The following is a 13,204-nucleotide window of genomic DNA, read 5'->3' as shown; positions in this document are numbered from 1 at the left end:
GGTTAGCTGGTTAATTAAGGATCACATAATATGATTAAAGTAGGATCATTTGAACCTGTCATGCATCCACTGAGAACTCTGGATTGATTTGTTTCATGATCCATTTATTTGTTTTCTTGGATTTTCATGGTATTCTCAGGAATCTCCTCCCAAAACAAAATTCAAATGTGTTAATACTCTTCCTATTCTGCTTCAGCATAGTGCAGGTTATTTATGAGTCTTCCCCAATTTTAAAATCATGTTAAACTACTTCCAACTGTTTCCTTTAATGTATATTTAGCATATAGGTTGAATAAACAAGGGAAGAGATTGCAGCCTAAAAAAGATGGAGTTAATCCTTTTTCTATTACTTTGATCTCCCATGATCAAGAAATAAACTTGCTACATCCAAATCTATTATACATGGTATTTAAGTGTACAAAATTGCTGAGAAAATGATCAGTCGCTGAATATGGGAATCAAAAAAAGTTATATCTGAAAGCCTCTTTTCCTTGAAAACAGATAGCTAAAATAATATAAATATTCCCACCCAACAACTATTGCCACATCTTTTACCATCTTAAAGGCTGATTCATATACCAAGAGAATATAATTGAGAAGGTTCCTAATCAGTTATATAAAAACTGGGAATATTCTGAAAAGTACTTCAAATACTTCTAAAATTAGCATTTTCATAGTTGTAGCCTAAACAGTATGAGATTAGGCTCTAGAATTTTCAAGATGAGTTACTTGCATAGTGGTAGGTAAAGTGTCCCTTGAGTCCAGCTCACCTCCTGATACTACACGGACATGTCTATGTTGTTTTCTTGGCAATAATAAGGAAGAAGGTTGTCATTGTTTACTCCCAATAAGTTTTTTTTCCAGTTTCCCAGTATAGTTTAAAACATTGACTGCTCTGGTGGTTCCCCATCCAAATACTAATTAGCTAGAACAGAGCCATTCCAATTAATTTACAAGTAAATGAGATGTAAACATTACAAACATACCCATAAACATATTTCATCCAGTTTTATAAATGCATTCCTTCGGCATTTGCCTCCCCCAAAAGAAATGTCAGACTAAAAAAATATTTCCAAAGTTTGCAAAGTTTCATCTTCAATAAATAACACTGTCTGTTAAATGTTGACATACTGCTTTGACTTTAGGATAACTACTCTGCCATTGAAAATGAAAAATAAAAGAGAAGGAAACACTCATTTTCAGCCAAGTTAGATTTGAAAGTATTTAGCAGCAAGGTTTTTTTTTTACCTTCAATAAATTTTTAAGAAAAAAAAAAAGAAAAGCAAATTCTAAAGGCTTAAAACAAACACAGACAAAAGCCGGGCTTAAAGTCAAGGTAATAGTCTATTAACAAAACAGAAAACCATGCCAAAACCTTCCAGAAGTTATTCAGTGATATACTTTCTAGGACAGTGATGGCGAACTTTTTAGAGACCAAGTGCCCCAAAACTGCCCCGCCCCCCAGCCACCCCCCTACTCCACCCCCCACTCCACCCTGTCCGCCCGCAGGGCCACCTACCGCCTCCATGGCCTGCTGCAGATTGCCCAGGCAGCCCTGCAGCACCATGGTGGCCATGGCCTCCGCCCATGCCTTCCAGCATCATCTGCACGCGTTGGGGCGCGAGGGCGGAGTCTTGTCCCTGCTGCCCGGCTGTCATGTCCTTGGCTGCACTGCTCCGTATGGACCGCGCCCGGGGGCGATTCTCCTATGGGGGGCTGCTGGTGAGGAGGGGGACGTGGGGGGAGGCAGGGCTGGGGCGACAGCGCGTGTGCCCACAGAGAGGGCTCTGAGTGCCGCCTCTGGCGTGCGTGCCATAGGTTCGCCACCACTGTTCTAGGATGTTTATATATGCTTCAGCTTATGGACGGCAATTATGATTTGGTTCCTGTGATTCAACTATTGGGGCATTCTTATTATCTCCAAATGGCACCAGAGATGGCACTGACACAGCAGAGGTTTGTTAAGTTTCAAACTCTTATCTGCTAATGGAATAATAATTGTCCCTACACAGAAAATCTGGAAAAAGCATGATTAGGAGATATTTGGGACAACAGTTCATTATATTTACAAATACCCTACTTCTGAACTTCTACCAAATGCTGAATATCTTCCCACAATATTTAGACTTGGCCCAATCATTTCACTCGGATTTCAATAACTTCCTCTGCAAGCTTGCCTATTTCAAATCAAGATCGTTAAAACATTGCTAATTATAAATACAAATCATTAGTAAATTAAGGCTGATGTTTAAAAAGAATAAAACATCGAGCCCAACTCTGTACCTACACAGTTTTCTTGGCAAAGTTACTAAAATGATTTGCCATTGCCTTTTTCTGCATTTTTTTTAAAAAAATAGTTCATACTATAGCAACAGCGCTAGGTTCCCAGCCAATTCCCCCATCCAAGTACTAACCTAGCTGATTCCTCTTAGCTTCCAAAACCAGTGAACATTACTATCTGCTACCACTTGCTCAATTATAATACTGTAAATCACAGTAATATAAGTAATCAGTAATCACAGACATTTCCACAGGAGCTTTGAATTGAAAGGTTTCCCCCATTTCCTTCAGAACCTTCAGAGCATTCCTGCTTTTCTGCATCAAGAAAATAGTCACTTACAAGCAGAGCTGCTCAAAAGAACTAGTCTTTCTTTACAATAATCTTGCTTATAGGTGGCTAGCGACTGGATAGGGAGATATTTTTTGCCACCATAGCCAGCAATGATAAAAAAGGCCAATCCTGATCATCCCTAGAGAAACTTTCTGCTCTCAGACATCCTACTTTGGTTGGTAGGAGAGAATGGGAAGGAATACAATCCATCAAAAAACACGGTGACTGGACACCATCAAAACTTGACACCAGAGCCTTAAAAAAACTCAAAGAAGTACAGGTAGTCCTCAACTTACAACAGTTCATTTAGTGACTGTTCAAAGTTACAACAGCACTGAAAAAAGTGTCTTACAACCATTTTTCACACTTAAAACTGTTGCAGTATCCCCACGGTCAATGATCAACATTCAGACACTTGGCAACTGACTCTTATTTATGATGATTGTAGTATCCCGGGGTCATGTGATCCCTTTTTGTGACCTTCTGACAAGCAAAGTCAATGGGGAAGCCAGATTCACTTAACAACCACATTACTAACTTAACAACTGCAGTGATTCACTTAACAACTGTGGCAAGAAAGGTTGTAAAATGGGGCAAAACTCACTTAACAAATGTTAGCAACAGAAATTGTGGGCTCAATTGTGGTTCTTAAGTCAAGGACTACTTGTAGTGCAAAACTGGAAGATGTGGAGAGACCTGGCCCATTGAATCTCCAAGAGTTGGACACAACTGAATAGATAAGGTCATCATCATCTTCACAGTATGCAGTGAGGAAGGGCCAGTGGAGCACTGCCTTTCTCTCAGAAATTCTGAATGGGAGGAGAGTAAAAAGGAGATAGAAGGCAGATTGCAGATTCCCGTTAATTGCACATAAGGCATAAGTTTTTGTGACTTGCTTAGGTAGGTGAATAGTGGAGGCTGAACAAAACAAAGTCCGAGGTGTAAACTAGAATGTACCTAGACTGAAATTCACCAATACAGAACTAATTTATAGTCATGCTTTCAATTATCTCTCCCCCCCCCCATTCTCTTAGATAAGCAGTTGTCTTGCCTATTCAATGAGCTTCCTTATTCTGATATACTTAGAAAATCATACATTTGGTGTTTTATTGAATATTCTGTCTTCAACTTCTTTATATAGATTCCCTTATAATTAACATTATGTCTCCAGAATAAAACTCTTGCCTTTTATATCTTTAACTCAGGTTTTTATAGCCTCATCAAGAGTCTTCTGAATGTAACCACCAGTTAGAAAAAGATCCATATATTTTTAATTATGGTTCATTTAAACAAATTCTAAGTTTACTACATATATCTTTACTCATCATATTTTAGATATTGAAACATTTAAAAGGAATTTTTGAACTATTGATCTGGAACACAGCTTCTGAAAAATAAATTACGGTGTTTTGAACAACTTTCAACTTAACATCTATTTTGACTCTAGTGACATTTTCCAATAATTTCCCCGCGAAAATATCTTGTCGCTATTAAAACTAAAGAAATGTTTTTCCTTTAGTTTGTCTAAAGGCAAAATCAATATTTATAAATTGTTTATTTTTCATAGTATCATTTTATATACATTGAGCCAGCCTGTGACATTTCTCTGCCATGTTATTGACTATTCATTTTCGTATGCACTGCAGAGAGTTCTGGAAACAAATTATATATTTTTTATTCTGGAGTTTGATTACATTTCACATTATTGCCTTCCAAATTTATTATTTTACTTCAAGACATTTTGTCAAGAACAAACTTTCTCTTTTTTTGGGGGGAGTAGAGTGACTAGTTTGATAGTCAAAAGAATTAATATAGATGTAGTGTTTCTTGATCCCATTAAAATGGTAAGGTTTTTCATGATAACAAGTTAGACAATACAGTAATGTAACACCTAAATGTCATTCATAAATGGTTTAGCATTGTCTTGGAGGACAGTAATATATGAGGTCCCCCAAGGATCCATATTCATCTCAGTGTTATTTAACATCTTTATAAATGACCTAGAGAATGGAATAGAAGGCAAGGTCATCAGACTTACATATAGTAATATTTTAAGGAACAAAAGCACAACTTAAAATGATCTTGACAAGGTTACTCATTGGATAAAATACAATACTGTAGAGTGCTCAACTGTGACAAATATGTGGTCCTATATCTGAATAGAAAAAAATCAAAACCACAGATTGAAAGGACCTGACTTGGCAAGCAGTATATGTGAGAAGGATTTAAGAATTCTAGCATATCACCACCATGAACAAGCAGTGTGATGCAAGAACTAAACAAAGCTAATACAGTCTTGGGCTTTATTAACAAAACTATTGGGTCCAGAACACGGGAGCAATAAATCTATTATATTTAATTATTATGCTCAATTTTGGATACCACGCTTTATAGCAGTGATGGCGAACCTTTTAGAGACCGAGTGCCCAAACTGGAACCCAAAACCCACTTATGCATCGTCGGGTGCCGGGTGGGTGTGGCCCATTGGGTGGGCGTGGTTGCGGTGGTAACAGCAGACTGGGTGGGACTAAAAAGTTCAATCAATCAATTCCAACTTTGCAAGATCTTTTTTTCCCCGCGAGAAGTTGAAATTGACTGATTGATTGAACCTTTTTTTTTTGCACACGGCAGCGGAGGCCTAAAGCGAAAAGGTTTTATAAAACCCAGCTGAAGGCCTAGGACTGGGGCGACGGCGCGCGTGCCCACAGAGAGGGCTCTGAGTGCCGCCTCTGGCACCCGTGCCATAGGTTCGCCACCACTGCTTTATAGTATGGTGACTGTTAAAATAAGGGAACAACCTGCCTAAACCAGGGGTGGACACCCCCTCATTGGAAGTTTTCAAATAAGGACATGTCACGGTTGGTTTAGTGGATTCCTGCATTAAGTGGGTGATTGAATCAGATGTTTTACAAGAGCCATCTACCCATCCATTCTACCATTTTAAAGGAGACCTTTTATCCTTAGAACAATGCCTTTCAATCCAAGAATAGAATTTACATGCCCTGAGAAAGATAGGTTTTTCTCCCCATTTTTCTATACCATTAAAGTTGTCTTACATTTTGTCTAAGAGGTAGGCTTGGTTTCTTCCTATATTGCATAAAGAGGCAGAGGAATCCAGAACCCCATATTAAAAATGTAAGCCATTCAATAACACTAAATGCAGAATGTGAAACTGAACAAGTTCTGATTTGGATGTTTTCAGTATGTATAATACAAAACTGGCCCCAGCACTACTGAGTACAAAATGCTTGCAGATACTGTCTGCCAAGAACCAATAATATAGCAACTATGATTTGAAGAACAAAACAGACCTACTTATTATTTCCATATGAAGTATTTTTCTAAAAAAGATCACAAATACAAGATAACTCCAAATGCATTACAACTTTAGAGTTATCTTTAGCTTTATGAAAGGCTGTACATAAACTGCTAAAGGTCTGATCAATGTGATTTTGAATAGTCACAGCTATTAAAACTTACAAGTTCACTGTTATCCTAAATCGCATAAATCAGGGGTCCCCAACCCCTGGTCCGTGCTGCGGCACGCCAGCAACCAGGCCGCACAAACAAGCAAAGCCCCATATGTGGGATGCAGGCAGCACACAAAACCATGCATCCTCGGGTCCACAAAAAACCCTCTCTCCACAGAACTGGTCCCTGGTGCCCAAAAGGATGGGGACCTCTGGCATAAATGATCTCTAACATCACCATTCCCTCTCTTGTCCATGCGGCAGTAAATTTCTGTAGCCTAATGTCATTGAGATGCATAGCATTAGAATTCCCATTACCCCTGGTCAGAATACAGGCCAACTGATAGGTTTCAAGAAGAACAATATATTGAACAGGAAGTACTTCTTCTATACGGATTTATCAAACTGATTCCTACACTGAATTGTTACCTGTGTAGTTCATTGATTTATAAATATCAGTCTGTAAGCATTCAAATGCACACAAGTAACACAGCTGAATGGTACCATAAACCTTCCTTGCCAGGTAATTATTCTCATTTCTGATATAGACTTACACAATTAATCTCTTTTGTTTTCATGTGACCAGAGGTGTTCATTTGGATTAAAGGGATGAAACTTTGTTGAATGCATTCTCACAATGGGAAAATAAAAAGCTACAATTTGGGATTGCAGAGCAAGGTGGAATTGAAAGCCAAGGACAGTTCACATTTAATGCCTTCTACTATACATGCTTCTGAGGTTAGTAGGCAAGGTTTAACAACAGTTACCTTGATCCATGAAATACAACAGATTTCTGAAGCAGGCACTTTAATTACTAACATTTCATTCTATATGCCAACATCTATTAGAGGAAACATACATTCTCATAAATCAGTTTAAAAACAGGGAGGAACCGATGTTAACAGCACATGATGGGAAATCAAAGATACATTTTTAGAATTAACAACATGCTCCAAGTGATACAGTACTAAAGTACAAAAGCTATGGCTTGTTTTGAAAGAAAATTGATTCTTTTTTAATAAGCCCACATATGTGATGCTTTTTTAACCACATGCCAAATGTTAGTACAGCTATGTGCTGTTTCAACATACTTTCTCCTAGAACTTAACAAGTTTGAATACTCTTATTTCAGTTCATATTGATATTAAGTTTGAAATAATTGCAGCTTTTCAATCCAAGGTCATACCATTAGTTTCACAACTGAACATTTAAGTCAGCTGTACTGTAAATACTGCATTCAAGACAATAGTTTGATCATTTGAAAATGTTATACCTGGTGTTGGACCAATAACAGCTCATTCACACATGTAAATAATCTCCCAATCCTGAAGATCAAACAAGAAATAGTAAATCACTTCAGAATATTTGCATAATCCCAACTAAGCAATCAGATTTTAATTCTGTCTGAATGTGGAAGGTGTAGAAGGCAGACACGCCAACTTGCTAGCCTGCTTCACCTGTCAGCAGTAAGAAAAACTTCAAAGAAGAAAGGAGATGTATCCCAACATATGCAAATCAATTGAATATTTGTATCTTATCATACAATCAAAACTCACTGATTAGATAAACTAACTGAGATGCCTCATGCATCTTAGACTGTATGGAAAACTTGCATGTTTTCCAACTCTTCCAATTCCAAAAATACTTGAATACTTTCCAAAACATAAAAACACAGAAAACTATAGAAAATATAAAAAATTATAATCACTTAAATTATATGGATGCTAATTTCATTTTAAAGAAATTAAAATTCATCTGTTCAAAATATATTTGTATAGGATTAAGGGTCTTGGTCTGAACACATTTTATATTGATATTTATGCTATAATCCTAAAATTATCATTAAAACCAACATTAAGAATATTCACAAAATGAGTAGTATATCCATAAAAACGGCAAGATCTTTTTTATATTTCAATTATTTTATCAGCATATATTTATCCTACTGAATTATACCTTGAGATCCAGATCTAAGATCTAACACATCACTCTGATGTGTTTGAGTATTAATGCATGCATTCATTGAAAATAGTAGCAAATGTTTCATTTCCCTATTTAGGAAAGTAGTACACAACTTTACTATTTCCTTAATGAACACTCTTTCAGTGTTTTTTTCCATTTCCACCTTCCAAAAGCAAGAATAAAATTCATAGAACTGATCAAACAATAGCTATTACTTTAAAAATGCTTGGATTATCTGAACTCTGTCTAATGCAGTCTTCCCAATTTGTTTCTCCCCATGTCTTGAAATTTTGATTTCTAGGGTTCTTTTGTCTTGGCCAGGAAAGATATGGAAGGTAATGGAACATGGAAGGTCTTAGCCTGCATTTATCAATTTACTCGGAAAAGACAGGTGAAGTTTACTCTGTAAGTAACTCACAAATTCAGTGCACCAGTTCAGAATATATATTGTGACATGGGTATTGAGACTGAGTGTAGAAGGCAACTTATCTAATAAAATATAAGATAAGACAGTGAATCAAAAGAAAGTGTGTGAGCTTCTCTTATAGATATTACTTGTCAGTATTTAATGTTACTTGACACATCAATACTTTGTTGTCATTTCTGTTCTGGAAGGTATTTGTGTATTTAGAAACTGTGGCATAGGCATGTTAGAAATCAACAAGGTGAATGAATTCCTGATGTTCCTCAAAACAGAGTAATTACTATGCTGATCACTGAGCAAAATAAAGGAATGTATGTAAACATTACAGCTTCAAGTACCAGGCAACTAGTGCTATTTTTAGAGTGGAGAAACACAGATGATCTAGTGTGGGGATATATGCATTTCCAGGATAAGGTGATTGGCTTCACTACTTTATGCAGTAGTGAAGGGTAAGGGGCAGAAATCAGAAAATTCAAAGTATATATTAATTAGCTAGGCAAGCTAAAATTATAGAATAAAGACTACCAATTAAATATATCAGGAGTCTAAATATTACTGGTGAGACATAAGCTGATGTTATATATAGTGAGCCTATATGACTGATTAAAGAAAATTGAGGATTCCTTCCAGTCAAGATGAACAACATGTAGATTTCATAGCAAAAATAAGGAATGGCCTTTTCTGGATGCGTTTTCAACTTCCCACTCTAGTCCAAAGCACTTGAACTTTCTGGTGATCTCCCATTCAACACTAACCAGGCCTGATCTTGCTTAACACTTGATTTGAAAGCAGGCCAGGTACTACTGTCTGACTGGGGCATCACTGGTTGTATAATATAATTCACCTTTTAACTCAAGCAATATGAATAACTATGATAAATAGCTATGTTTATCAAAGAACAGAACAAGTTTTAAATAAAGCAATGGTAAATTCACCAAATGTTTCCTTTACCAAAGCCTCTGAATGTTGCTCCTTTTTCTTTTCTTTATTTTGTGTGTGTATGAGATATTGAATCATCCAAAAACTGCATTAAAAAAATCAATATTGAAGGCCATTTAGACATTGTTACAGCATTCTTTGTGGGTTTTGTAGTCCTCCATTAAATGGACAATTTATGAAGTCAAACTAACTTCACTGAAATTTTGGCATCTTAACTGGATACAGGACTGTAGCCTCAGTCTTTAATAAAATGTAACTATTAACATAATATAGAAGAAGCCATGGTGGCTCAGTGGTTATAATGCAGTATTGCAGGCTAAGTATGCGCACTGCTGGGAGTTCAGTTCTGATGGGGCTCAAGGTTGACTGCCTTCCATCCTTCCAAAGGGTGGTAAAATAAGGATCCAGATTGTTGGGGGCAATATGGCTGGCTCTGTAAACTGCTTAGAGGGGGCTGTAAAGCACTATGAAGTAGTATATAAGTCTAAGTGCTATTGCTATTATACAGTAGAATTTTTAAGTAGTGAATTAAAAACATATGATCAGCATAAGCAGATGTTCTGGGTTAACATAGGGCTCTATTTATTTGCATTATAATATTGTGATAAATATGTATACTTTTGTTTAGGAAGCATCTTTAGACAAATCTGATCTATATTCTTGACAAGATATTCATCAAACCACATAGAAGAGTCCTTTTGCAGATTTACTGCAAAAACATAGTTTTATATGCATTACAAAGCTACAACAGAATCAGTATTATAATTCTTGCACACTTTGTTTTATATGCAGATTGGGGGAAAACAACAGGAAGTGATATTTGTTTTAGCATAGCAACTTGAATAACATTAATATCTTTTCATGCATATTGTTAATCTAGTGTGTGGGATCTTCTGATACCTTCTTGCTGCAAGATTTGGCATACAATCAAGAAGTCCTATGTTTACACACTTTAAAACTTTGTGGTCAATTTTATCAACTTTCTGGATGACATTTATTTATACAATTTATATGGCTATCCCACTCATGAAATGTAACTCTGTACAGCTAACATAGGAGTTAAAACGAAACTAAGACTGATGCTCATTTTTCTTTTTGCTGGAGTAAAGATTTCTGTTGCTGAAATAAATTCCTGGAAATACAATCCCTATGTTATACCCAGCTTTGATCAATCAAATGGAACACATTTCCTCATTTATATAACTAGCATCCACTACATGGATTACAAGAGAATTCTGCATCATATGATCTATTCTACACTCTTAAATAGCCTGCCAATACTGCAACCAGTTTCAACCTCACTAAGCTTAAAATGCTAGTGATTCACAACAAATGTTCTAATTCAAACATGCTTTAATTCAAAATGCAGGCTCCAGTCATGCTACTAGCTATTTAGGACCAATGAACACAATCAGAACTCTTCTACACTTGAGCCAAACATGAAAGGGAAAAGATGTAGAATTATGTTATCAATGCTAGGCCTTCCAGTGATAATGAGTATTATAAGAATTTTTTATATGAAAAGGATAGGCCCTGCTGCTAAGCAGTATCGGTGTATTTTCTATCCTTGCCTTTAACAAAAACTGTGTGTAAATACACTGTGACTAAAGATATATTCCATTTTCAGTCTGGATTGAGAAAGCAATGCAGTCATAGCGGAAAACAAATTTCTAACTTGTTTAAATACATTTTCTTATGGTTTTCACTTAAGACAATAAGTATTCAGAAACCTTGAAATGCCAAATTAATTGCAGAATCAAATTTACTAACAGACTGATTTAAAAAGCTGCTAATTTAACACCCAAAGAAAACATGTAAGTTACTTCTACTATGAAATAACTTAACCAAAGTTATTAAATAACTGAAGCAACAAGCAGCCTTAAAATGTCAATATTTTCTTCATATTAATTTAAAATATTAGGAGCTACTTAAAACCCAGGCTGCATTACTTTAACCACTGCTTTTAAAATAAAACAAATGTCAGAGAAATATTTTTAGCATTGGCTTTCAAGTGAGCAGAGAAATATATTAATATGAAATGAGATTATGACATCTCAAGTATCCATAAATTACAACAAGATCTTTGGAGAGAGCAAGTCAGCCCAAATGTAACATATACCAAATACAAAGCAAGACTTAAATACAATGTATTCTGTGCTGCTGCTTTATGTTTATGAGATGCAAACTAAAGTCAGAGAAATAGATTTCTGGCTCCTTCTTCCTTCCTGTACAAATTCAAGGTAAACATTAAGCTAAACCTATTACTGCATAACGCAGAGAATTTGGGAGTTTTGTTGGTAGGAAACCAAGAAAATTACTACACTGTCACAAAAATTGTAAAAAGTAACCAGCTAACTAGCAGCCAAGACAAAACAGGCTGTCTGTAAACAATACACTTCACTGGAAAGTACATGATTACATACATCTCCTCGTGGAAATACTCTATGCTTTACAATGAACGACTGCAGATTTTAAAACCTAAACAATACAAAATTAAGACACAATTTAGCAGTTACCATCCTCAAAGGCATTCTTTCTTAAGTAAAAGTGTGGTCTCTTTGGAGGCTGAAATGATGTAATACTGAAAGTAAAACAAACAAACAAAAAACCTCAACCTCATCTTCCATGAAAAAAGAGCAGAAAAAACTAATAATTACTAATATTCCCTGCAGTAATTTAGCCATTTGAAGCTAAAGGCTTTTGAGAAAATGAGCTAAATTAGAAAAATAGAGAGTTGTTACCAACACATCAGATTAGGAATATTTTTACAGAATATGAAGGGCAGTGAAAATAAAAATTCTAAAACAAAGGATAAAGATCACATTGTTTGAAAAAATGTATTTCTTTTAATGATTAAAAAGGATGGTGAAAAGGTAATCCAGACTACAGAAGAAATCAAGCTGTTGTTATACATCATCAGCACAAAGGAGTCGAGATTCCTTTGTTTTACCCCCTTTTAGCATCAGTTAACGTTTCGGCCTGCTCGCTCACCTCGGCAAATTAGGAAACGCATTCAGAGTTTCAAGAAGCACGTATCTTTCCATGACCTTTCACACGCTGCTAAGGCAAAAAAGAAAGGAAAAAAAAAAAGAGACAGATTTCCCATCCGAAAGCTCCCTGACAAAAAGCCTTCCCTGATCACCATCAGCTTTTCGCTATAGAAAGATGAAGACAGGATGTGGAAATATTCAGCTCAGACGCCTGAGCAATTTCCATTTTGAGAAAGAGGACAAAGAACGTGCAAACGCAAAACCTACATAGAAACACAACAGGAGGCTAAAAACAAACGGGGAGGGGGGGAGTGGACAAGGAAGGAGAAAACGGCGGCGAGGAGGAGGGGGAAGCAATTCTTCCTGCTCTAAAATTTCCTCCCGTTCCCCCTCCCGCTTTTCCTCCCCCCCCTCCCCGATCAAACCGATACATTCTTACCTTGTACGGACCGAGAGCCGGGATAGTGACCCGGTATGAACTGGTGGCGTTCCTCGGTACCGCGTTCTCCTCTTCCTCCTCTGCTACACCAGGTAGACAAGACACCGCCGTTGCCCCTTTCAGAACGGCGGCGGCGGCGGCGGGGGAAAGGCTGTAAATCAATCACCTCCAGGAAAAACAACCCTCACCCGAATGCGAGGCAGGCAGGCAGGGCGGGAGAGCAATTCTGCAGCGGAGCTTTTGGTAATCCTGCCAGCGGCTCGCGCCAAAGCGGCAGCCGCCGCGCGCCTGCAAACCCTTGGAAGGGGATGGGGCCAGGGAACAAAGTAGCTCGCCGCCTTTGTGGCTGGGAACGAGGCGGAAGGAAGA

At 37.0% G+C, this 13,204-nt stretch overlaps 1 protein-coding gene across 1 annotated transcript in view; it reads right to left on the bottom strand.

Annotated features, from left to right (window-relative positions):
* The window catches only part of PELI1 (pellino E3 ubiquitin protein ligase 1), a 62,874-nt gene extending 49,905 nt beyond the window's left edge, over nt 1-12,969 (bottom strand). Inside the window, exon 1 of the mRNA XM_015812307.1 lies at nt 12,836-12,969. The gene's annotated coding sequence lies outside the window, so the exon portion shown is untranslated. The remainder of the gene's footprint in view (nt 1-12,835) is intronic.
* Between the last annotated feature and the right edge of the window lie 235 nt (nt 12,970-13,204).

The sequence above is a fragment of the Protobothrops mucrosquamatus genome, unplaced genomic scaffold (genome assembly GCF_001527695.2).
Source record: "Protobothrops mucrosquamatus isolate PMUCROS unplaced genomic scaffold, P.Mucros_1.0 scaffold_60, whole genome shotgun sequence".
Taxonomy (NCBI): Eukaryota; Metazoa; Chordata; class Lepidosauria; order Squamata; family Viperidae; genus Protobothrops; species Protobothrops mucrosquamatus.
Note: the sequence above shows the minus strand (reverse complement) of the source record. Positions and strands in the feature narration are given on the sequence as shown.